The sequence below is a fragment of the Pan troglodytes genome, chromosome 15 (assembly GCF_028858775.2).
Source record: "Pan troglodytes isolate AG18354 chromosome 15, NHGRI_mPanTro3-v2.0_pri, whole genome shotgun sequence".
Lineage (NCBI taxonomy): Eukaryota > Metazoa > Chordata > Mammalia > Primates > Hominidae > Pan > Pan troglodytes.
Genome location: NC_072413.2, coordinates 79,387,266 through 79,413,626, shown reverse-complemented (window position 1 = coordinate 79,413,626; position 26,361 = coordinate 79,387,266). Strand labels below are relative to the sequence as shown.

Below are 26,361 nucleotides of genomic sequence, written 5' to 3'. Positions count from 1 at the left end.
GGACGAGGGGACTCTGCTTAAGGCAGGTGGGGGTGGAGGAGGAATCATGCGACCCCTGGCCCCATACACAGACACTTCTGGCCGACGGGTGTCTTCGAGATTGGGACGCCCAGGATGTCTTCATCGGCCCGAGTGGGGAGGCGACAACAGGTGTCCCTGGGGACGGTGCTTCCCCTACACTCCCCTCGCCTGAAACCCCGGGTTGGCGCCGCGCCCCGTCTTCGGGGTGTCGGGAGGCAGGACCCCAGCTTGGCCTCAGGCGCTCTGCCCGCTGGACAGCGCCCAGAGGCGGCCTGGACGTGGGGCTTGGATGGAGTTTTCTCTGCGCGTTGCCAAGCAATTTGCCTGACACCCGCCTCTCGCTGGGATGAAGAGTTGAAGATGAGAGTGCGTGTGTGCGCGCGCGTGTGCGTGTGTGTGCATTCGTGCGTGTGTGTGCGCGTCCGTGTGTTCTGGTGCAACCCCTACTGGAAGGAGCTGCCTGAGGGCTGTGAGTGAATCATTAACTGTGCTTTTGTGCAGCTCCTGGCCTCTGCCTGCCTCCCCGCCTCTCCCGACGCTCCCCGTTTCCCCCTTGGGCAGGTCCTTCTTACTCTCTGTGCCTCCCTCTCCTGATCTGTAAGGTGGCGATAATGATTGCACCGGTCTGATAGCGTTGTTTTGAGGATTATATGAGCCAATGCCTGAAAAACACCCAGCACAGCGTTAAGCACTCAATAAATACCGGCTCTTATTATTTATTATACGGAGTGGATGGGCTTTTAAAGAGTAAATCAGACGTGTCCAAACTGGCCTAGCAACCATTTGCAGCTCTGAACAGCTTTCTACACTTGAAAGGAAAAAAATGCTATTATTAATGAGACTGATGGTATCTTTAAAGGTAGCATGTCCTTTTGGGGGGCGGTAAAAAACCGATCCATTGGAATGGTGAGAGAGATAAATGCATTCCAACTAGTAACTGAGAAAAGCTTTGTGACCTTTGAAAAAATTGGTATGAATATTGTGTGAAAATAATATCATGGTACTTTGTTAAGTGTTCACCTTTCATTAGCATGGCTGATTTGGGGGAAGTATTTTGAAAGTTTTATACTTTTTACTCCTCCCTTAAACGAAAAGGTAAAATTAAAAAGAGAAGGAGGGAGAAAGAGAGAGAGAAAAAAAAAAACTCAACCACACAGCAAAAATGCCAGTGGCTCGTAGAAACCTAAAATTGCAGTTGCTACTTTTAGGTGTTTTTTTTCCTATGCCTGACCTGGGTGGTCTGGTTTAATTCTTTGTCACTGTGTCACTTTCTTTTCTTGGTTAATCTGAAAAGTCAATAATTGGCCCGTTTTATTTTTCTTTTTAAAACTTAAAATATCGACATGTAGCAGACCTGCTTGGAGTTCTGAACCCCCTGCTCAATTGCCTCCTACTGTGTGACGAATCCAAAAAACCTTCTCAAAGCTTCTCTAGGGTGATGTCAGTGGGAATCTGTCTTACCACACCATACTACCCCCCATCCCCCAACCCATAGGCTAGGAACTGGGGAAAGGATGCAAACAAAATGCCCCAGTTCTTCTAGGGTCTCTTGTGCTTTTGCCAGGAGCCTTAGAATGAATACATGGACTTAGAGGAAATGCTTATCTTCTCAGGGGGTAAGAAGCCCACTTCCAGATGCAATCTTTCAAGTCTCAGATTAGCATGGCAGCCCTTTCAGTTGTTGATAAGAGGACTTTTACTCTCTCCAGTGGCGTGGGAGGATCTGAACGCTTGCTGCTGGGGGGAGTAAGAGAGATGTGTTGGGCGGGGCAAAGACTCCTGAGTTCAGAGCCAGACTCCCACCTCGTGAGATCTCAGACTGTGACTGACTCTGGGAAACTTCAACAAATTGCTTTGTTTTTCTGAGCCAGGCTTCTGCTTTATAAAATGAGTTGTTGAATTTTTAATTTTATTATTATTTTTTCTTAGAGGTTGTTCTGAGGATAGTACTAATGAATGGAGGCGCCGTGGCACAGTTCCAGGGACGTGGTTACAGGTCTGTAGCATCCAGAGAAGATCTTAAAAGTTATACCTGGGAAAGACACAAAAAGCTTGACCGAGGGGTAACACTTGAGCTGAGTGTAGAATGATGAGCAAGTCTGTTGTGCAGGCAGGGGTGAGGTGGGATTGGAAACAAGGTAGAGCAGAGAAGAGAAGACATTCCAGACTGAGAGAAGTGATCAAAAGGACTGTTACAGTCAGTTTAATGGTAAATAACAAGTAACCCCCAAATCTCAGTAATTTATAACAGCCAAGATTTAGTTCCCTCTCATGCTGCATGTCCAGTGTAAGTCAGGCATAGTTCTACCCCTCACTTGTCATCATTCTGGGACCCATTGAGGCTTAAGAAACAGCTTCTCTCTGGGACAATGTGGATCTTATTTATGACAAAGGGAAAAAGGACATGATAGAACAAAACTGTAGCATCTAAAGTCTGCTCAGAAGTAGCAGCCGTCACTTCAGCTCTCATGCTGTTGGTCAAGGTAACTCACATGGCAAAGTCTGCTGTCCGTGATACGGGGAAGTCTAAACCAACTGCAGACAGCGAGGTATGGCTGAGCAAGAGGAAAAGCGCTGAAGGAAACAAGGTCAGGAGGTGGCCCGGTGGCAGATGATGAAGGACCCTGGGTCGGGTGCCAGGGGATTGGGACTTTATCCATTGGCAGGGAGCAGCCACTGAAGAGTTTTGAGTTGGGCTTTGACAGGGTCAGATTTTCCTGCTGAACACACATTTCTAGTGGCCAGGTGGAGAGAAGATTGAAATAGGTGAGCTAAAAAGCAAGAGGCGATGAGGGCCAGGGCAAATACGGTGGCCTCCAGTCTCTCTCTCACCATCTGTTACATGACTTCAAATTCCACTGCTAGAAACTGATTTAGTTGGCTCTTGAGCAGCTTGCCTTCTTCACAAGTTCTCTCCTAAAATGCACGTGCTCTCTCATCTTGAAGTCGTTATTTTATATCACCTGAAGCAGTGGATCTCAAACTTTAGTGTGCATCTGAATCACCTGGAGGGATTGAGAAAATGCAGATTGCTGGGCCTGGCCCCCTGAGTTCCTGAATCAGTCAGTCTGGTCTGGGGCCTGGAAATGAGTATTTCTGACAAGTGCTCAGGGGATACTGATGCTGCTGGTCCCACACTTTGAAAACCACTAAACTAAGGGGAGACATTAAGATGTGATTGAGATAAATATCTGAATGGAAGAGTCCAGTGGAAGGAGGAAAAGGGCTGGAAGGTCTCAGCATTCTCCATGCAGCAGTTTTGCTGAAGGCTGGCTCTGGCCATGAGCAGTAGGCTCTGTAAGAGTAGCTGAGTCTCTAGGTGTGTATTAAATTGCAGATGCAATGCTCATAGTGAGGAAATGAAAAAAGCTTGGGTCCAGAGAAGAAGCATACAAGTGCTGCTTTGTCCCATCCCTTTGTAATTTTGACCAGACTTCCCATCCTGTCATCTAGCACACACGCTTTTGTCTGGCTCCAGACCTCTCACTCAGGCCTGTCCACATATTCCAATCCTGATCCATCACACTTCTTGTCATTCCAGCTATAATTTCTTCTGGAGCTGAGCTTTCCCACTGGGTGGACATTGGGCTGAATTTTCATATAGTCAGACCAAGAAATTGCTTGCTTTACTTGAGGTCACCATCATAATTAAACATCTGTGCCATGTGGTCATACAGATTGTGATCAGCACCCACCCCCAAGATAAATAACCCCCTGAGAACCCAAGATTGTCCATGGTTTGGCTTATACTACGAGATGGAGCAAGTTACTACAATTCCCCCCAACTGTGACTCATCACTCCTGTAACAACAGGGCATGCCAGAAATGGACGTAAAGGAGCAAATATGTTGGGGTGTCTAATGTGACACGGGAAATAAAACACAGTGAGAGTGTCTTTTTTTTTGCTATGGTTTTTCTCATTCGTAAGCATGGCACAAATTTGAACTCTACCTAGGGTCCCAATAAACCAGTGGTTTGCCAGCATGTGACAGAGAGCATGTAAATGCATGAAATACTTCTAGGATCATCATTCTAAGTGCTGGCTACCAGATTAGAATATTTGTTTCAAGGTAGGATGAGTGCAGAATTATCCATCGGAGTATGAATAGAAAATTCTAGAAATTCTATATGCATTTTATTTTTTTGAGATAGAGTTTTGCTCTTGTCCCCCAGGCTTTAGTGCAGTGGTGTGATCTAAGCTTGCCGCAACCTCTACCTCCCAGGTTCAAGGGATTCTCCTGCCTCAGTCTCCCAAGTAGCTGGGATTACAGGTACCCACCACCACGCCCAGCTAATTTTTTTTTTTTTTTTTTTGAGACAGAGTTTCGCTGTTGTTGCCTAGCCTAGAGTGCAGTGCGCAGTATCGGCTTACTGCAACCTCCGGCTCCCGGGTTCAAGCAATTCTCCTGCCTCAGCCTCCCTAGTAGCTGGGATTACAGGAATGCGCCACTATGCCCGGCTAATTTTGTATTTTTAGTAGAGACAGAGTTTTGCCATGTTGGTCAGGCTGGTCTTGAACTCCTGATCTCAGGTAATGTGCCCACCTTGGCCTCTCAAAGTGCTGGGATCACAGGCGTGAGCCACCGTGCCTGGCCACAGGTAATTTTTCTATTTTTAGTAGAGATGAGGTTTTACTATGTTGGCCAGGCTGGTCTTGAACTCCTGACTGCAAGTGATCCGCCTGCTTCAGCCTCTCAAAGTGCTAGGATTACAGGTGTGAGCCACTGCATCCGGCCTTCTATATGCATATTAAATGTGTATAAAATAAGAAATATTATAATGAGCTCATATTATAAAATGAAGTGAGTGAGATTTGAAAAGATCCTTGTTCCAGTTGAGATTTGAGAGACAAGTCATACCTTGAAGGTGTGCTTTCTGAAACAGGAGAAACTCCCCCAGGATTCTGCGTACCTTCCCAGAGGTGGATGAGAAAGCTTAGAACTATAACCTCTGTCCTGGAGGCCTGAAGCCAACTGTTTGCCTCTCCAGGTCATTTTGGAGAGCCAGCAGTTTTTCCCCCTCATGCAGCTGTGGCCTCGGTACTGCCTTCACTTGATCTGTTCTATGGTGAACTACCACCGTTCCCTCCAGCTCAGGTTTCCAGGAAACCTGGCCTGAAATTTCAAAAGGTGCAGCAAACAAAACTGTGGATGTAACTCTGAGAGCCAGTGAGAGAAGGGACACTTAAACCAGCCAGGGGGATTTGAAATGCTGAACAATTCATTAGAAGGTGCTGCCATCCCCACTGGATAACATTTACCCAGCAATTTGATATTTAAGAAATGTTAAGTATCACAGCATAGAAAAATATTATCTTCTATTATCTAGTTATATTAAATAAATGCTTATATCTCATATATATATGTTTTTTCACATCTCTAGCACTTTCAGAGGTAGACTTTAGTGTTACTGCTCTCTTTCTGAAATGCAGTAACAAAGATAGAAACAGTTGACCAAAATTCTATAGATACATAATAGTAGGGCAGGATTGAAACTTGGATTTTTCATTCATAGTGTACAATCTTTGTCACCCCAGCTGGCTGCCTACTAACTTGGACTGGTGCCCTGAAGTGGCCTCTCTAACTGGCAAGGGGTGGTCAGTGTTCCTTGTGATGTTTCCTCACAGCGAAGAGTGTGAAGCCGCTTTGCAGATTGCTAATGGCTCAGTGAAACCTTTGGGAGTTATGTTCATCTGAATGATATTGACCATCTGCTGACTGCAAGGCTTTGAAGAGAACGTTACGAGGAATTCAGAGAAGTATTATGCTCAGTCTCTGACACAGCCTCTATGCTGAGAGAGAAAAGACATAATATTTATATAAAATCAATGATAGTTAAACCACAGCGAGACCAACAGTAGGCAAATAATCCAGTGGGCTGTCAAGTGCTATGAATTCAGACAGCGAGTCTTTCCCAGATTGTGCTGGGCTGGGAAGGTTCAGGGAGGAGCAGCTACTCCGGGCTGGATGGAGAAGTAGGATTTAGCTAGGTGGGAACCGTAGTCTTTAGGGAAGGAATGGGTCTAAGTGAACTGTGCCCCTGCACTGGTCCACAAGTCTTTTCAGGTCCATTCACTGGACTACTGTATCTGAAGTAAAGGGGTCAAGTGGGAGAGAAGGGAAGTCGGAGCTAGATGACTTCTTTTTTCTTTTTTTTTTTTTTTGAGACAGAGTCTTGCTGTGTCACCCAGGCCGGAGTTCAGTGGCACGATCTCAGCTCACTGCAACCTCCGCCTCCCAGGTTCAAGCAATTCTCCTGCCTCAGCCTCCCAAGTAGCGGGGATTACAGGCTCCCACCACCATGCCCGGCTGATTTTTTGTATTTTTAGTAGAGATGGGGTTTCACCATGTTGGCCTGGCTGGTCTCGAACTTCTGACCTCAGGTGGTCCACCTGCCTCGGCCTCCCAAAGTGCTGGGATTACAGGCGTGAGCCATCATGCCCGACCTAGATGACTTCTTAAAGCTATCCTTTCTTGACTGCCATTGGACTATTTAATCTTTGCCTAAATTATCAAAAGCACTGTTTAATCTGAATGCTGCATAACCTCCTACAAATGAAGCCATTCAGTGATTTATTAGTAGATGAATAACACTGGACTCTGATTTGGCCCTCTTAACATGTTCATTGTATTAATAGGAAAGCACTTTGGAGTTAAGGATGTCAAACATATATATAAATAAAATCTAATCCTATTATAAACTCTGTCAAACTTGCAGGCAGTTGGTCCTACTCCACTTGCAATCTAACCTGGTAAGGTCAAATGACTTGTTGAAAGTCATGCAGAAATCCCCTGGTGCTTCTATAATAACTGACCCTGCTTCCCCTGACATTTGGCAGTGTCTAGCTTAAGTCACTTCATATCTCCGTAAGGATGGTGACACTAAGAATGACACTAAGATGACACTAGGGCTCCTGTCATTTAGATAGGATTTCTCCTACTCATATTATGCCCCATGGGGGCTCTCAGCTGTGACCCCAAAGGGTTCTTGTTAATTTTAAGCTTGGGGTGAGATCATTGTACGCTTCTCTTTCAGGCTTCTCCCTGGCTTTCATTGAAAGAAGGTACCATTTTAGTGCTGTGTGTCCATGCAAACACACCATCTGAATGAAAGGGCATTCTCAAGCATTTTTCATGCCAAATGCCGAGAAGTATAGTGGGACCATCAGTGGCTTTCTATCTACCTGAACTTTGAAGTTAGACACTAGACCGTTGCCAGCTTGATAGTCCTTCCATTGGCTGCCCTTTGAAGTTAGCTAACTGGTTTAAAAAAACCAAATGGGATACTTTAAATGAAAACAGATTTTATTTCACTGTTTGCCTTAGAAACGGAAAACATTTGTCTTAAGTTTTTTTGGTTTTTGTTTCTGTTTTTTTTTGAGACAGAGTACATTGTGTCACCCAGGCTGGAGTGCAGTGGCAGGATCTTAGTTCACTGCAGCCTCCGCCTCCTGGGTTCAAGCGATTCTCATGTCTCTCCTTCCCCAGTAGCTGGGACTACAGGTGTGTGCCACCATGCCTGGCTAATTTTTGTGTTTTCAGTAGAGATGGGGTGGCCTGGCTAGTCTCGAACTTCTGGCCTCAAGCAGCCCACCTGCCTCAGCCTCCCAGAGTGCTGGGATTACAGGCGTGAGGCACCATGCCTGGCCCATTTGTCTTAAGCTTTTAAAAGAGAATAATGATAATGCCATGGTCAAGTGGATAAGGTTGGGGTGATCCATATTTGGTAGACATATCCAGTTATACATTGTTTAAATGTTGTCTATTATGTGAACTCAGAGCTGTCAAAAATATACTTTGTGTTTTTCCCCATCCTTGCCAAACATAAAATATTCATTTTTTTCTAAATCATTCTGTGTCCCTACATTTCCCTCCACTTCAGACTTTGAACAGTTGAAGGGTGGAAAACTTTTATCATTGCTGAAATTATCAAAAACACTATCAATAGCTATCATGCGTTGAGTTTTACGTCCACTGCTGAGTGGTTATACCATGTTATTTTACTTAATTTGCACCTCAACGCTGTAAGGTCAGGAGGAGTAGCATCTCATCTAAGGAGTAGCATTACATGAGGAGTGGCATTTCATGAGACAGACAGAGGCTGGAGCTAAGTACTTTGTCAAAGGTTGTAATGGAGCTGGGCTTTAAACCTACCTCTCTTAATCTCTTAGATCTAGAAGCTATGCCCTGAGTCACTGTGGTATCTGGAAGCAAAAGGAAATGTGCTCTAAAGAGTTAACAGGGGCTATCTGTGCACTCTGGCCACACCCTGGGAGATGCCTGGTAGGAGGAAAACTGCTTTTGTTTTTGCACGGTCAGTTCACAGTATCAGCAGGGCAGTCAAAGCACACTTTTCTCTCTCTCTCTTTTTTTTTTTTTCCCATCTCATCCTTATTCTTTTTGTTATGATCTCTAAAAAGTTGGTGAGTTAGGGAGTGAGGATCTATTTGAGTAAATCCAGCATGTTTCTCAGTCACCACCCATCAACCTAATTGGCATAGGCGGGGCTGTGCTGTCTGCAACACAGCCAGCTCCTCCAGCTGTGCCATCCATCATACTCAGGCACCCTGGAGCGCACATGCTCTGCTTCCGGTTGATTTTAAGTTCCCGATTCCTGAGCAGGCCTTGGGGAGGCAGTCCCAAGGAGTCAGAGTTGTTTGCTGTCGCATATCAGAGTTGTTTGCTGTCTGGGTGACTTGGCTGGTCACAGCACAGTGCTCCTGGGCTCAGGGGCTGTGATCTCCTGTCATTTGGTTGCCATTTTCCTGTGAAGAGGGTAGAGAATATGCACCCAGTCAGGTCAGGCACTTTGCAGAGGTGGGTCCTGGCTATAAGAAAGCCAGATAAGAGTGCAGGTTCATTTATGCATGTATGTTTCTACTCATAGGAAAACAACTCACGAGGCAAAAAAGTACATCTCGTGGATGGAGCAGGGCGAAGTGGTTACAAGTACAGACTCTGGAGCCAGACTGCCTGGGTTTGAATTGTGCGGTTTCAGGTAAGCTATTTAATCTCCCTGAGCCTCAGTTTCCTTATCTCTGTAAAAGGAACCTACTTCATAGGGTTATGAGGATTATATGATAATTTAATTAAATGAGCAGTAAAGCACTTTGACATCAATGTCTGAGAGACGAGAAGTGTTACGTGTTTATCAAATAGCACATAAAAATAAAGCGGTAGGTGAACATCATGGTTTGTAGGTTACACAGTGCTGTGTTAGACGAAGCTTACGTGACTACCTCAGTTAAGGTACTCACGGTGAGTTATGCTCAAACGAAATCTTATAAAATGTCCTAGGGAAACTAGCCATTTTAAAGAATCATGTGAGAAATATGTATGTAAACTGCCTTTTTGTAAAATGAACATGAGAGAAACTGTGTCAGAGGAAGCGAGAAGACAAGGTTGGATGACTCGATGTTTCGGGCGAGGGGGACTGGAGGGGTAGAGTGCCATCATCTTGGATGGGAAGGTTTCCTGCCGCAGTCATTTCAGGGAAGGGAGAGTCGCTGGTCAAATCTGGATGCGTTAAGTGTGAGAGTCTTGTTAGATGTTGAAGTGAAGATACTCAGTGGGCACCAGGAGAAGTCAGGTGAGAAGTCAAGGCTGGAAGCATCTGTGTGGGGGGTCCCTAGCTTATAGATGGAATCTAAAGCTGTGAAGGAATGAAGGTATTTAACAGATGGAGAAGGGGTCCTAGGGTTGAATCAGGGGGCATGCCAGCTTCATTGGGAAATTCAGGCTGGCTCGAGTTTTCTAGTTTGTGCTTTTCTTCACTTTGCCAGTGTAAAATGAGGTATGGACCCATTGGCATTTTCTTTGGGTGGTTGTATCATTTGAGCTGTATAATCCCATGGTTAGGTGCCTGAGTTAAGACTAGGGTCGGATACCATTTGACCTCTTACTATCTTTGTGCCCTTGGGCAAGTTACTTAGTCTCTGAGACTCAGTTTCTTTGCCTGTGAGATGAGAACTGGTGGTTAAAAATGCCCATCTCATAGGTGTGAGGGCTCAGTAAGTGCGACATTGATGCTGTGAAGCTGTTCACCACTTTATGTCTTGAAAGATTCTCACCGTTCATGTAAATTTGTTAAAAGTGAGGAGTGGTGACAGTCACACGTGTTTAAAGCCCTTTGAATTTTCCCTAAGCTGAAATCCGCATTTTAATTCAACTTATATTGCTACTGTTTTTCTTCTTTAAAAAAAATAATAAAAGAGAGAGGTCAGGGAAATACTATAGTAACTACACACATATGCCAGAGACTTACGTTTTCTCTGTAATTGAAACATTACATCCAGTGATCAGATCTGGCCTCTATATATGGTAATTGCTACAAGAATCGCAGATGCTCAAGCATTCAGAGATATGAAAACTGAAACACAGAACAAAAGAGATACCACTGGATGACAGTGTTTTAGTATTACGTATAATAACCTCATGTTTGCTCTTTGCCACCATGAGCCAGGTAAGAAGGTTCTCTCACTCTTCCCTAAGATACTAACCAATCTTCCCTACTATTTTTTTTTTTTTGATGGCAGAGTTTCACTCTGTCGTCCAGGCTGGAGTACAGTGGCATGATCTTGGCTTACTGCAATCTCTGCCTCCTGAATTCAAGTGATTCTCCTGCCTAAGCCTCCCAAGTAGCTGGGATTACAGGTGTGAGCCACCATGCCCAGCTAATTTTGTGTTGTTAGTGGAGATGGAGTTTCACTTTGTTGGCTAAGCTGGTCTCGAACTCCTGACCTCAAATGATCCACCCTCCTCCTCGGCCTCTTAAAGTGGTGGGATTCCAGGCATGAGCCACCAAGCCCAGTCTTCTCTACTATTTTAAATCCAAGTTTTACACTTGGTTGGAAAATTCCTCTAATCCATTTTATTTCACTCAGCAAATAATAATATTCTGAATCTGTTTCTAAAAAACTCTCACTCTCAAAGCTCAATAAGAACCCAGAGATGGGGAGAATCACATTCTGAAGTCTTGTCACTCCATTCTCTAATTATTATGTCTGCTGTGTTTGCATTTATGGTTTATATGCTTTGAATTTGTAGCTTTTCTGTTTTGCAAGAGTTACTGTCAGTGAGACATCTACCAAAAGAAATACTGCTATTAGTGGTGTCGGGACCAAATGTATGTAACAGTGTGGTGTGTTTCTAAATCCCTACTGTGGTTTTTGAGAAACTGTCTCTAAATGGGAGAGGGTGATGTGAAGACTGAAAGAAAAAATCTTTAGAAACAACAAAGCAGAAACATTAATAGGAAAGAGCTTCCAGTGATTAAATTTTTCTTTTGGTCTTTCAGATTGAGGAAGTAAGGAGAATAGGCATACATGGTGGGAAATTTCTATCAACTTGGAAAAAACAATAGAATACATAATTCTTAGCCACTGAGATGAGAGCCCAGGAAGTCACAAGGTCAAAGGATCCTGTCCCATTGTCTGTGGTGACAGCCTGTCCTCCCACTATAAGGAATGCCTTACCCTTAAACAATGGAAGTGTCCCTGAGAAGTTGAAGAAATGCATGCTGATGGAATTTTTAAAATCATATCATTGTAGAAATACTCCAGTGATTATACTTTTCTGTATTTTCCATTTTTTTTTTTTTTTTAGTGAGAGTGTATTCTGTTTATAATAAAAACAGAAATCAGAAAAATATTTTTTTTTGATATGGTGTCTTGCTTTGTCATCCAGGCTGGAGTACAGTGGCGCGATCTTGGCTCACTGCAACCTCAGCTTCCCGTGTTCAAGCGATTCTCTTGCCTCAGCCTCCCAAGTAGCTGGGGTTTTAGGTGTGCACCACCACTCCCAGCTAATTTTTGTCTTTTTAGTAGAGTTGGGGTTTCACCATGTTGGCCAGGCTGGTCTCAAACGCCTGACATCAAGTGATCTGCCTGCCTTGGCCTCCCAAAGTGCTGCGATTATAGGCATGAGCCACCGTGCCTGGTTAGGAAAAATAAAAGGAAATAAACTAGGAGTGTGGGGGATGAGTGAGTTGTCACCATTGAAAGGTGCTCATTTGCTCACATTTTATACTGTGAGAATTCTTTTGTCCTGCAAGCTGTGACATTTCATAACATACCTGCTCTCCACATTTAGAATTTACTTTAAACATAGGGGATGTCAGTAGTGCATTTCATGTATCAAAACCTCAGACTCCACTTTACCAAAGCAGCCAGGCCTCAGTCAACAGACATCGACTCTCACACTGTGCCAAGCCCACCCAGTGTGTCCTGGTTCCTTGTGGCTGTCCCTGGCAGTTGGAGACACCCACATGCCCCTGCCTTCAGTCAGCAGACACACACTTGGGATGCGTCGGTTTCTTGTTTGTGAGAGGCCTGGTTCACAAGGATAACATCATGATCAGCCAGGGGCCCCTGTGCAGCTGCCCCATGAGGCCACTGCGGCAGCCTGTGTTTTAGCGTTTGGCCAGGCTGTTTTGGTTTTATGCCCATGCGTCTGTTTTGTTGGGGGAAGAGGGAGGGGAAGGATTCTCAGAAAAGGGAAGGACGTATCCTCCGCTTTGCTGAAAACGGAAATAAGGAATTATCAGTTCAGGGTCAGTAGAAGCCACAGTGCCTGGCTTCCTTCTGCTGGGCTCCTCTGGAATAATTTTGTTTTGTTTTGAAAGGCCCGAAAGCAACTTGAGCCAGATAAGTTGTTCTAGGGTGACAGTTTTTAACAGGGAGTCCACAGATCCCTAGGACTTTGAGAAGTGTGTCTGTGAAGTGCCTTAAATTATAATTAATGTTGCATGTATGTGTATTTTTCCAGAGATGAGAGTCTCTGGCTTAAATTATAACTCAAAGAGATTCAGAGAGCTCTAATTTTTTATTTAAAGGCTAAGAACCAGTTTCAAGGAGAGGCCTTCAAGTCTGAGTTGTACATCTTGGTTTTGGCCCTAACTTGAGAACTCTTCCTGATTGGTGACTTGTGTACGTAGTGATAATATCAAGAAAAGTGTGCAGCGCACCTTAGGTATACCTATAGAAGGTCATGTTGCAGGAAGATGAAGAAGGTTTCACTTTTTCAAGTGCTGGAAAGCTGGAAATCTAGAAATCTTTTTTTTTTTTTTGAGACAGAGTCTTGCCCTGTCTCCCAGGCTGGAGTGCAGTGGCGCCATCTTGGCTCACTGCAACCTCCGCCTCCAGGGTTCAAGCGATTTTCCTACCTCAGCCTCTTGAGTAGCTGGGATTACAGGTGCATACCTCCACACCCAGCTAATTTTTTTTGTATCTTTAGTAGAGATGGGGTTTCACCATGTTGGCCAGGCTAGTCTTGAACTCCTGACCTCGTGATCCGCCCGCCTCAGCCTCCCAAAGTGCTGTGATTACAGGCGTGAGCCACCGTGCCTGGCCTGGAAGTCTAGAAATACAGGTGGACCCACAGAAACCCGTGCACTTACTGAAGCCCATGCTGCAGAAAGATGAAGGTTTCACTTCTTCAAATGCTGGAAAACTGGGCATCCAGAAATCTGTGACCTCTGTCCTAATGCCTCCTATTCTCTCCTTTCTCAAGCACACTCAGAGCTCCCTTAATATTCTGTATTATCATAGTATTGACTAGTTGGAATGAACACAAATATCTCTTTTACCTGGTGTCTCAGTGTGTTTGTGTTGCTGTTAAGGAACACCCAAGACTGGGTAATTTATAAAGAAAAGAGGTTTATTTGGCTCATAGTTCTGCAGGTTGTACAAGAAGCATGGCGCCAACATCTGCTTCTGGTGAGGGCTTCAGGTTGGTTCCACTCAGGATGGAAGGTAAAGGGGACCCAGGTGTGCAGAGATCACATAGCAAGACAGCAGAAACAAGAGAAAAAGGAGGAGGTGCCAGGCTCTTTTCAACTTCAGTTCTCACAGAAACTGAGTGAGAACTCACTCACTCCTGTGAGAATGGTACCAAGCCATTCATAGGGATCTGGCCTCACAATCCAAACACCTCTTACTGGGCCCCACCACCAACACTGGGGATCAAACTACAACAGGAGACTTGGCAGGGCCAAACAAAGCGTGTCCAAATCATAGCACCTGATCTTCTGCTGAGTTCTAAGATAATCCAGGCCCTCATGATGGTGACAAGATAACACATTTATGAGGAACTTCTTCCAAGTGGCTGTTTATCCTGTGCTAAACACAAATGACCTTCCCCAGGGTTCCAGCCTTGGTTCTTGTTTTTCCTCTTATTATTCTGAGTGACCCAGTCCAAATCCCCAGCTTCCAGTGGCCTCTCAGTCTGTGTTTTTAGCACTCATCTCTCTTCTTCTGAGCTCTAAATCTGCCTATTTAACAGGTCCTAAAGACAACATCTCAATGTGGTTGTCCCACGGGCCCATCAAATCACTGGGCCTAATGCTAAGCTCATCACCTCCCTTTTATCTCCCAACCATTCTTCCTCTTGAAGTCCTTATCTTGGCAAATGGTACAAAAATTGATCCAGTTTTCCAAAGGTTTTTTTCATCCACCTACTGCATCTTTACTTCCACAATCTCAATGAGTCCAAAAAAGATTCTATCCCCATATCTTGATAACATTACATCCTAAATGGCTGTAAAAACACCTTTCCTCTCTATCCCCCATCTTGCGATGCCTAATCACTCTAATTACTAGCTGGTCTTTTCACTCTCCGGTTGATCTCTCTCATTGCTTCCAGAATAACCTTTTTCTAAAAAACAAATTGGGTCATGTTATTTCCCTGCTTAAATTGTTTAATCGATCTCCATTGCCTTTATGACAAAATCCAGCCTTCTTGGCATGGCCCACTGGGCCCTGTCTGACCTGACTCCTAGCTCTCCAGCCTCCTGTCTTACTTTTCTCCTTCTGGCTCATTGCTTCATCAAAGTAAATCACCTATAATTCAGAAAACATATCTTTTTATTCATCTTCTGGACTCAGTAGGGGCATAATACATTTTTAATGCAGCTGTTTTGAGTGGAGGCCTTGAAAAAACTATTACTCTTCACATTCCAAGTCGGGTAACAAAAAGACATCTTCATACCGTCTCAGTGCTTCATCCCATCCCTGCCCCCTGACCTATTTCTAACATTAATGCTGAATCTCAGGCCATCCTTGAACATGAACTTCATTTCTGAGCCTCTCGTCCTCCCTTCACATCATGCCTTATTCATCTCCAGATCCCATCCTGTCTGTGACACACTCTGCAGGGGTTGGGGTCAGTGATGGGTGATGTTCAGGTGTGAGGTTAGGGAGGGGGCAGGTCTGGGGGTGGACATAGGAATCAGGGAGGTTGCATACACCCTTTGATAGCAAACAGTAGTTTTGCATGTTAACGTGAGTGGTTAAGCATGGCTGAGTGCAATGGTACCCTCTTATTGACCATTTTGTATTGTCGTGCTTTGTTCTTATAGATGCCATCCTGCCAGCTTGGAATGTCCATTTTCTCCACCAGTGACCCCTGCCTCACAGAACTAATTTCTATTCATCTTTCAACCAGTTGTTACCTTCCCTGTTATTCTTCACTGACCCCAAATTGGGCTAGGTGTCACTCCTGTGCACCCATCGCACTGCTACATTCTCCTCATTGCCCTGGTCACACCATACTGTGATTATTTATTTGCCTGTCTCTCTCTCCAAGGCAGGTGCTGGATCTTAGTCCTCTCTCTGTTCTTAGAATTTCACAAGAACATCCCTAGCAATAGGAGATGCTGAATAAATGCTTATTGAATGAATGAATGAATGAATGGGCGATGTTCTGTGACAGACTTCTAAAAACCTGCAGAAGCTCCATGAGCATAAATAACCCAGAGTCCAATAAGACCTATTAGGTCATCTCTTTATATTCTACGCATGTGACATTGCATACCAGCATTGATTCTTATCCAGATTTTAACTTTCCGTATTGGCTATCTCTTAGGCACATCTCAAACCCTCTTAGCCCTACCTGTCTGTGGGCCACTGGACTGAATCATTCGGCCATCCGAGGCTACTACTGCAGGTCCTTTCACTACTTCAGGACCCAGATGAAGTACCACATTGAAGGGTGTGGAATCTGGATTTTTCATCTGCTGCTAAAGGATCTAGCAGATGCACCCCTAAAATGTGGGGAGTTGGGCCAACATGGTGTGAACTCTGACCAAAGGGGAATAAGAGACAGGTGGGAGCTGGCAGGTGCATATCCTGTCCAAGCACCAGCCCCTCCAGTGGAAGGTTTTGAGGTACCTTACTTCCCAACAGCCTCTCTGACCCAGCAACAAGCCGATTCTTGTGAAGCCATGGCCAGTTTAGGCCCACTCCATCTTATGTTTGCTTTCCCTACTTCACTTCTCTTCTCTTACTTGGGCTTCCTTGGGATTGCTGTAAAACACTAGTGTAGAAGCTTGGCCTCAGGCTCTGCCTCCTAAGGAATCTGGCCTAAGATATGTTCACACCTGCCAGTATTTCCCTAGAGGATCATGGGCCAGTGGAGGTAGAAGAGGGAAGAACACTATGCATCAGGTGGTCTCTAGAGCATGGATGCAGCAGGGCTTGCCTGGAAGTTCAAGGCTTCAGCCATGCATCCCCTGTCCTTGTCTATGCAAGTGAGTGGTGTTGGCCACCCTCATTTAGGGGAATTGGGCAGATGGATGCATTAGTAGAAAAAGATCCGTCATTTAGAACCTGTGAACTAGTTCCTATGGAGGCTGACCATCTGTTCCATAATTTCCTGTTTTTAAAAATCCCAATGTAAGAAATTAAATATATATATATAAACATTTATGTCAGTGATACAGCTGTGAAAATGGATCCTTAAGAATATCTGTGATATATTCTGGGTTTAAATCCTAGCTTTGCCACTTAGTGCTTGTGTGACCTTGAGAAAGTTGGCCAGTCCAAGCCTTAGTTTCCTCATCTGGAAAAGAGTCATTAGTAATAGCAGCTTATATCAGGATGCTGTTGTAAAGATGGGACAAGATAATGCATTTGTAGGCCTCAACACAGTACTGTATAGAGTAAGCACTCACAAGATATTAGTTATAGTTATTAATATTCTCTCTTTAAAATACAATTTGAGAATGATAGAGTGTTAATCCTAGTATAGTAAACAAATTTGAGAGTTTTTTTTTTAATTTGTAGAGCTTAGAAAGGTTTTATTGAGATTTTAAGAGGTATTTTCTTGGTCTGAAACTTTTTTCTAGGGAATCAAAATCTCAGACCCAGTTTTAATCTTGCCAAAAAGGGTGGGAAGGCATGATAAAAAGCTTCTATGGAAGTGGTGTTTACTTGCCAGGTATTTTATTTTATTGGAAATGTGTGAGAACCACCTGGGGCTTGAGACTACCTAAGTGTATTTCCTATCTTCCAAATATTTTTAAGGTCTTTGCAAATAACTTTATATCAATCCCAAATTAATAAATTTGTGGAAACAAAAGCAGAAAGGTTTTACAGTTGTGCTGTGGTCATTCAGAGAATTTGTGGCAGAGAAGATCCCAGGAACTAGCCTCTTGCCCCTTACCTGAGGCAAGCTTCAATCTGTGCCAGGTAAACAGAAAAGTACTTCCTCCAGGGAAGCACATAATCAGGATTAACAATGTGTATGCTGGTAACTTTTTGCCTTTTTTTTACAAAGCTGTATTAAGAGTCATTAAGCTTTAAACTGTAATCCGGGTTTATTATTAACTCCTTGCAATCAAGCTTCCAGTTCAGCTGTTCTACTTTATTCTACAAATGCTTGTCGCTTTCTGATACGGTTTGGCTGTGTCCCCACCCAAATCTCATCTTGAATTCCCACGTGTTATAGGAGGGACTTGGTGGGAGGTCATTGAATCATGGGGACAGGTCTTTCCTGTGCTGTTCTCATGACAGTGAATAAGTCTCACAAGATCTGATGGTTTTATTAAGAGGAGTTCCCATGCATAGGCTCTCTCTCTTTGCCTGCTGCCATCCATGTAAGATGTGACTTGCTCCTCCTTCCCTTCTGCCATGATTGTGAGGCTTCCCCAGCCACGTGGAACTGTAAGTCCAGTTAAACCTTTTTCTTTTGTAAATTGCCCAGTCTTGGGTATGTCTTTATATGAAAATGGACTAATACACTTTCCTTCTGTGTAATGGCTCTGAGCACTAGAAATGCTGCCAGGAAGGGTCCATCCCTCCAGAAGCTAAACTCTGCAAGCTTTCTCAAGTCACCAGCGACCACCCAAGGCCCTTTATGTCTCTCCTCAGCATTTGACACTAGAGAAAACTTCTTTTTCAAAATTCCCTCTTGCCATCATAGCCTGGAGCCCTCTGGTTTTTCTGTCTCTCTCTCTGCCTGGCTCTGTCACCCGAGGGTCTAACTTCCCCCGTCCCAGCCCCACTCCCTTATGTAGGCATGCTCCAAGAGTCAGTCATCTTCTTCTATCTTTTTACTTCCCCTGTTGATAACCTATTCATTCCCTTGGCTTCATACTTTGTTTTTTCTTGGATGACTCTAAAATCTAACTTTTCACCCGTAATTTTTCTCTAGGCACCAAATCTACATTTTCATAGTCTTTGCATCTCAACATATCCCAAAAGCTTATTTCCTATCCTGTCTCCAATTAATTGCACAGTTTAAGGGACCACTCCTAGTTTCCTTAGGGTATGTGTTGAGGTCTTCTCTGCCCTTACCTCAGATACTATGGCACTACTATTCTCCTATCACCCAAGCTTAATTGTTACTTCCTATCACTGTTGTTTCTTCTATTCTGTTGAGTAAAGAACAAGACCAAGGATTCCTGTGGCTATAAGGTGTTTTCTCTACTTTCATCTTTTTGCCCAGTTAAGGTTTTCTCCTGAACATTCAACATTTCTTTGCTTTACTACAGTGTGGATGGTGATGTGGGAGGGCCTGTGCTGTTGCAGAGCTGGGGGCCAGGGGCGGGGCGGTGAATAGCTCTAGGGGCAGCGTCAGATAAGAGAACGTGGTTTTTGTCGCATTGTGTGAATGGCACCTCCTGGAGTTGTGCAACACAGTGCTGTGGGAGTGTAAGCATGCAAGGGATGGAGTGTCACTGAGTCCTTTTGGGATGCTAAAGACTTGAGTGGCAGGAACAAGTTGAGGGGAGTTGGCAGTTCAACCCACAAGGAAAGTTTGATTTTTACAAAAGAGGAAGGGGGAAATAGTTTTTCCTCTGTGTCATCTACCTGGGGAATAAAACCCTGTGTTTTTCTAGACAGATCTGCATTGAGCTGACTTCATTGTAGAGCTACCCACCAAGCTTGAGATTTGTGGCCTGGAGCTCTGTTTTCCTCTAATCCTTGTTATTCTTGGTATAGAGAGTGTTGGCAGGAGCTTTAAACATAAAGGTTTTGTGTGCCTGCAGCTCTACTGATAAATTAGATAAAACCAGACCCTTATGTCACAGCTGGACTCCCTTCGATATGGTTTTCCTATGGTCCAAAGAGGTTGGTCATAGCTTTGGTCACAGTGCTGCCTCCTGTTGACTGAAATGGCCCAGATGACTTGGCCACACCAGCAGTAGGACACTTGGCTGACGCTTATAGCAGCAGTGTCCTCTGTTCAGGGGCCTGTGGAGCACCCAGACAGGCAGGTTGCCACCTTCCACTGCACAGACTATGTGGTACACACTCTTCGTGGGCATGGCTCACATAGATGACCATGGGAATGGGCCCTGAAGTTGTCCACTGTGTTGACCCTGCCTCCGGTACCTTCTCTCACTACTCATTTCTAGGCCAACTGATGCCTCGCATTGAGCCAGCTAGGCTCTTTCCTGTCTCAGGCTGAAGCTCACACCACTACTTCCTTTTTTTCCCCAAATTTCTAAGGTCTCCTCCTTCTTTGCACTTTCACTTCCTGAATGCCATGAACACAGGAATGAAATCAGCAAGTTCTTGTTCTCTCTCTTGACTAGGCTAACTCCTCCCAATCTTTATGGGTAGAAATAATAATGGTGATAGATAGCATTGACTGAGCGCTTATTATTCATGAAAAGGTTTACCTGCAGCATCTTACAGAATCTCTGAGGTAGATACTACTAGATGAAACTCAGGCTTAGAGCATTTCAGAGACAGAGATGTTCCATGGCTAGAGTTAACAACGGGGGACTTGGCCTGCTGCCCGAAGAGCTTGTGCTCTGAAGGGTATGCTAGGCATCCTCCTAAGACTCAGGTTAGATACAGCCTCTTCCAGGAAGCCTCCCTGGGCTCCCCACACCCTGCTTCTGACCTTTGGTCATGCTCCTTAGTAACCTGTGCTGTCATGCAAGCTCAGGGCCTCTCAGAGGTGGTGGAGAGAGACCTATGTTCCTTGCTTTTTCTGAGTTCTCAGAATATTAAAAACTGAAGAAGCTCCAAGACAGGATTAGAAAAATATTATGATTTTTTTGGATATATTTTCTTCTCTGATTGGACCAAATTAAAACCTTAAGTGTATAATCATATACATAGAAACCCACAATGTAATATAATTTTGCTATGTGCAAGGCAGCTATAGGAATTACAATAGAATTTTTTTTTTTTTTTTTTTTTTGCGATGGAGTCTCACTCTGTTGCCAGGCTGGAGTGCAGTGGTGCGATCTTGGCTCACTGCCACCTCTGCCTCCTGGGTTCAAGTGATTCTCCTGTCTCAGCCTCCCGAGTAGCTGGGACTACAGGTGTGCACCACCACACCCAGCTAATTTTTGTATTTGTAGTGTTATATCCCTAACATCTAGCAGAGGGTCAGGGCTCAGCACATTGGGGGCTCTTAATTTGTCTTGGTTGATTGAATGAATGAGTCAATGAATTGTCTGTGAACAGTCTCAGACATCAGAAAGATTTTAGTTGGAATCCCAGACTACTCTTTACTGCTCTCTGACCTTGAGCACGTTACTTAACCTCTCTGGCCTCAGCTGAGGCCTCTCTGGCCTCAGCATTTCTCTGAAATGCTGGTGTTATTAATAATAGTACCTACCTCATAAGGTTGATAAGAGGAACAAAGGAGGTAATGTACCTCATCTATAGGATGGCAAAAGTGAACTGTCATGGACAGTGCTTGGGTCCAGGGCAGGGGTGGTAGGAGGCAGGTCATGGGCATCATTGTCAGCAAAGTGAGAGCCACTCCAGCTGCTTCCTTCTCTGTGCCTTTGTGTCCCCAACCAGCCATGGAGAAGAAGGATTGGTGATCGTAAGAGAGTCTCCAAAGCACCTGACTTTGTTCCCAGAGCCCTTAGCCCCTTTCCACATTCTGCCATTTGATGGACAACCATGGGCAGATCTTACCTTTTAAATAACACTCTGCAGCCCAGCAAGCATCCTCACCCACATCAGGCCACCAAGCATTCTCACTCACATTGTTAAATGAAGTAATAATCTAATTATCTCAATAATTTACATTATCTAATTTATAATTATTATTTCATTTAATAATTACTCTTTTAATCAATATTAAATGGGCTGCAGTGTCAGGAAATTCCTGCTCTTGTTGTATCATTCCTGGTACCTTCTCCTCCCCTAGTGGCAGAGTTATCGTGGAGGACATTTGTTCTTGTATTTACTGAGTTCTTTGGCAACATCTTCATTTTTTTTTTCACATCTAGTATTCAAGGAATCTTGAGAAAAGCCTCATTTCAAACTTTTGTGTTTCCAAGTGGCCAGATAGAGAGTGGGCTGCTTGGTCCAGGACCTCTAACTCATGCATGCCCTTGTATTGAAGAGCAGGGCACAGCAGCACTCCCTATCTGGGACTCCACCATCTTCTCTGTCCATTTGGCGTCACAGGGTTCTAAAGGTTGGATGGAGCTTTCTAAGTGTGAGCATCCACATTGCCCTGGCGTGTGAGAGCACTGGCCACTTCTTTTCTTTTGCTACGGCTTCTCCCTAGGTAACTGGATCCCTTCTGTCTGATGATCATGTCCTAACTTGTATCTCTGGCCTCAAGCTTCAAACTCAAAAGTCCAAGTGCCTAGTTGACATCTCTCTTGGATGTCTAATGAGCATCCCAAATGTATCATATTTAAAAAGAAACGCTTACTTTACTTCCAAATCCTAACTCTTTCTCTGTACCCCGGTCAGTGGGACTATCACCCACCCTGTCCTCCACCAGAATTCCTTGTCCTCCCTCCTGTGAGACATCCATCAGTAAGTCCTGACGACCCTGCCTCTAAAATATATCTCAGATGACATCTCTTTCTCTTCATCTCCACTGTTTCATCCAGACTCTGGCCATCATCATCTTTTTTTTTCTTTATAAAGAAATAAAACACTTTATTCTCAATGTTGCTAATATTTTAAATTAAAACAGTAAGAAAGCTTTTAATGTTTGATTAAATGTTGCTAATATTTTAAATTACAACAGTGAGAAAGCTTTGTTTTCTTCACATGTGCAACAGATTTGTTTGTTTATTTATTTATTTATTTATTTATTTATTTTTTGAGATGGAGTCTTTCTCTTGTTGCCCAGGCTGGAGTGCAATGGCATGATCTCTGCCCACTGCAACCTCCACCTCCCGGGTTCAAGCAATTCTCCTGCCTCAGCCTCCCAAGTAGCTGGGATTACAGACGAACGCCACCATGCCAGGCTAATTTTTTTGTATTTTTAATAGAGACGGGGTTTCACCATGTTGGTCAGGCTGGTCTCGAACACCTGACCACTTGATCTGCCTGCCTCAGCCTCCCAAAGTGCTGAGATTACAGGCATGAGCCATTGTGCCCGGACAACAGATTTATTTTTTAAAGGAATGGATTTTGAGAGAAAACAACGTGAGGCAGAAGTATGGAATAGAAAATAAATACAGATGTAGGCTATTTTGCTAATTGTTTTGTAACCACAACAAACTAGTACAGAGAATGCCCTGTATAAAACACAATAAAGGTTCAAACATCGAGGTGTTCCCTTAGCAAGGCGGAAAATTTCAGTCTCTGGTATTTGGAATTTAGGCTGCAGTCCTTGTTTTTGGATGGACCACTGGTGGGTGGCACAGTCCATGCTTTTAACCAGATTTGAACAGAAGAATGGCCACTTGGCCCAGGTAGAAGTAGATGAAGTGTTTGGTTTCATGTGTCATGGAACTACTGAAGTTCCTCCCCACGATGCAGTGTCAGGTGGGATTGTACTTCTTGTCACATTCCTTCTTGATATGAGCCACAGTGTTCCTCTCTTTGTTGTATTTCTCCAGCGCCTGAGTAGCGCACTCCACCGAGTTCTGTTGCATCTCTTCCGACATGTCCGCATTTTTGATCACGGCCTTTTGGTCGCACATGGTTACCCATGGAGAAGGGGGCTGGCTGACTGCAACGGTCTCCTGGGGAGGTGCTAAGCATCGCCCGGCTGGAGCTGCCATCGCTACGGAAGCCGTGGCGCCTCTAAGAAGAAAACTTTTAATGTTTGACAGAAAGTTTTAAAGGTCACAAAGCAATCATATTTTCCCCTTTGCGAAGACTGCTTTGTGCATGGTCATTTTTTTTTTTAATTTAAAAAATTCTGTTAAATTACAACTATAAAATGGACCACCTTAACCATTTTTAAGAGTAGAGTTCAGCAGCATTATGTCCTTTCACATCGTTGTGCAACTATTGCCACATCCATCTCCAGAACTCTTTTTATCTTGCAAAACTGAATCTTCATACCTGGTAAACACTTCTCTGCCTCCCTGGCCCCTGGCAACCACCATTCTACTTTCTATTCTGTTAATGTGACTACTCTAAGTACTTCATGTAAGTGGAATCATATAGTATTTGTCGTTTTGTGACTGGCTTATTTCACTTAGCATGATGTCCTCAAGGGTCATTCATGTTGTAGCATGTATCAGAATTTGCTTTCTTTTTAAGGCTGAATAATGTTCCATTGCATGTATATACTACATTTTGCTTATCCATCCCATTCATCATCGGACACCTAGGTTGTTTCAGGCCACCATCATCTCTTTTCTCAACTGTTTTGACAGCTTCCTAATTGTTTGCTTTAATTCCAGTCTTTCCCTTTCCATTCTCTTCTTTGCTGAGTTTTGAAAAAGGCAAATCAAATTTTGTTGCCCCTCTTTAAACTTCTTCAGTGACTTCTCATCGTGCTTGGAGTAAAAGTTAAACATCTTAATCTGAATCACAAGACCTTGTAGTTCTAAAAACTCATGACCTTTACAACCTCTCATGCCTCTTGCCTACTCTATTCCCAGGTCAAGTTTTTTCTGGATTTGTTTATTTGTTTTTCTCATCTCAGACTCTGTTTCTTTGGTTCCTTTTCCCTTGAATCCTCTTCACTTTTCATCCCATCCTGGTTGGCTTCTTCTTGTCTTTGAGATGATAGTTAAATGTCACCTCTTCGGAGACATCTTCTGTCACTCTATGTATAAGATTCCTTGTTATTCCTTGTCTTAACTCTGTTTATTTGTAGGTCTTTTGTTTTTGGTTGACTTATTTCATACTTCCTTTTCCCTCATGATGTAAGCCCCTTGAAGGCAGGGTCTATATCTGTGTCATTTACTTTTTAAAATTTATTATTATATTTTTATTTTTTAGGCGGAGTTTCACTCTTGTTGCAAAGCCTTGCCAGGCTAGAGTGCAATAGCGTAATCTCGGCTCACTGCAACCTCTGCCTCCCGGGTTCAAGCGATTCTCCTGCCTCACCCTCTGGAGTGACCAGGATTACAGGCATGCACCACCACACCTGGCTAATTTTTGTATTTTTAGTAGAGGCAGGGTTTCACCATGTTGGTCAGACTGGTCTCAAACTCCTGACCTCAGGTGATCCACCTGCCTTGGCCTCCCAAAGTGCTGGGATTACAGGTGTGAGCCAGTGCGCCCAGCCCTCATTTACTTTTGTACCCTGAACATCTAGCTAGTATTTAATAACCACTTGTTGGATGAATGAATAAATATCCTATTTAAGGAAAGAGTGTGAGAGAAGATACCACAATCGAGTTTACTTTTCTTTTCCTTCCTTTTTTCCTCACTCTCCCCTCATCCCACCTTCAAAACATTCTAAAATGTTAACATCCCTCACTGTTAAGAAGAATCACTGGCGTGTAATGATCACTGCTGCTCCAGAAAACTGGTTGAATTGCCATTGGCCTCCTGATGTCGAAAGGGAACATACCCCAAAATTTTCCTTAACCTTCTCCACTAAAAATGATCACTTTTCCAGCCTTGCCCCATATCTCTGAAAAGGCAACCTAATTTTACAGTGGCCTAAATAAGCAAGGCAGAAAAACAGAAATTAAACCTGGAGAGAGAATACCCATGTAGTATGTTTCAAAGTGCGACATGTGTAATTTTGTATTTTCTGCTGTTTTGCATTGTCTTTGTTTATTCCCTACTATGGATAACGGTTGATTTTAGTTGAAGTTCAGTCCCTTATCCATATTGGGAAATTATTTAAAGAAGGCTTTGCCTAGACTCCAAAGATTTTAAGCTCTGGAGTAAATTCTCCTCCCATTTTTTACTGTTATACTCCCTTTTTCTTTCCCAATCTCATTGACAATCAGAGATTTTCTTGGTTTATGTATTGGTTTTCTGTAAGTGTGTATCACAGGACCACAAAATGTGTGTTGAAACCTCACTCTTTGTTAGGTCAGAAGTCTGGTACAGTCTGAATGGGTTCCCTGCTCAGGGTACCATGGGCAGAAATCAAGGGTTAGCCAGTGGTGTTCTCACTGGAGCTCAGGGTCCCCTTCAGGCTATGGCCTATTGTTGGCAGAGTTCAGCTCCTTGTGGTTGCAGGACTGAAGCCCCCATTTAAAGAGCTCATTAATTAGATTTGGCTCACCTGGATCATCTCCCTGTCTTAAGGTCAATTGAGTAGTAACCTTAATTGCATCTGTAAAATCTGTTTTGCCATGCAGTATAACATAACTATAAGAGTAATACCAGGGCTCAGATATAATGGGGTCATTTTAGGATTCTGCCTACCACATTGATCTCTTCTGTTTTTTTTTTTTTTTTTTTTTTTTGGTTAGAGTTACATTCATCTGCATGCATCAGAAAGTCTAATTCTAATAGCTTAAGCAAAAATGTATTTTTTCACATAAAAAGTAGAGAAACAAATGATTGTTGATATCAGTTCAGTGGCTCAGTGACATCAGGGCCAATGACTATTATTCTCTTAGCCTGTCCTTCCTATGATTATTGTAGCTCCAGCTGTTAAGACCATATTCAAGTTGGGAAAAAAGAGAAAATGAGAAGGATCAGAGCTGCATGAACTAATCTGTCTCCTTCATTGGGATAGCAAAACAAAACAAAGATAAAAAATACTTTTTAGAACTATATTTTAGAACTATATTTTAGAACTATATTTCTCACTGTATCTCCATTTATGTTTAGCTAGAAGTTGGTGAAGTTACCACCTCTAGGTGAAGATAGGAAAGCAGGAATAGGAATTATTGTGATTGGCTTAAACCAGGATGATGAGAAGAAATGGATGCTGGTGATGCAGTGAACACTGTCAGTTATACCTCATTTCTAGA

The 26,361-nt window shown here is 43.6% G+C and overlaps 1 protein-coding gene and 1 pseudogene across 7 annotated transcripts in view; one reads left to right on the top strand and one right to left on the bottom strand.

Annotated features, from left to right (window-relative positions):
- The window catches only part of STON2 (stonin 2), a 176,099-nt gene that overhangs the window by 397 nt on the left and 149,341 nt on the right, over positions 1-26,361 (top strand). For 6 of the 7 annotated variants that reach the window (XM_054666199.2, XM_063793861.1, XM_016926524.4 and 3 more), the window contains exon 2: positions 8,908-9,018. The gene's annotated coding sequence lies outside the window, so the exon portion shown is untranslated. Of the gene's footprint in view, positions 1-8,337; positions 8,820-8,907; positions 9,019-26,361 lie in introns of those variants that run through there. The other variant, XM_009428267.5, reaches the window with a different exon arrangement.
- On the bottom strand, positions 22,804-23,200 carry LOC101057252 (dynein light chain 1, cytoplasmic-like; annotated as a pseudogene).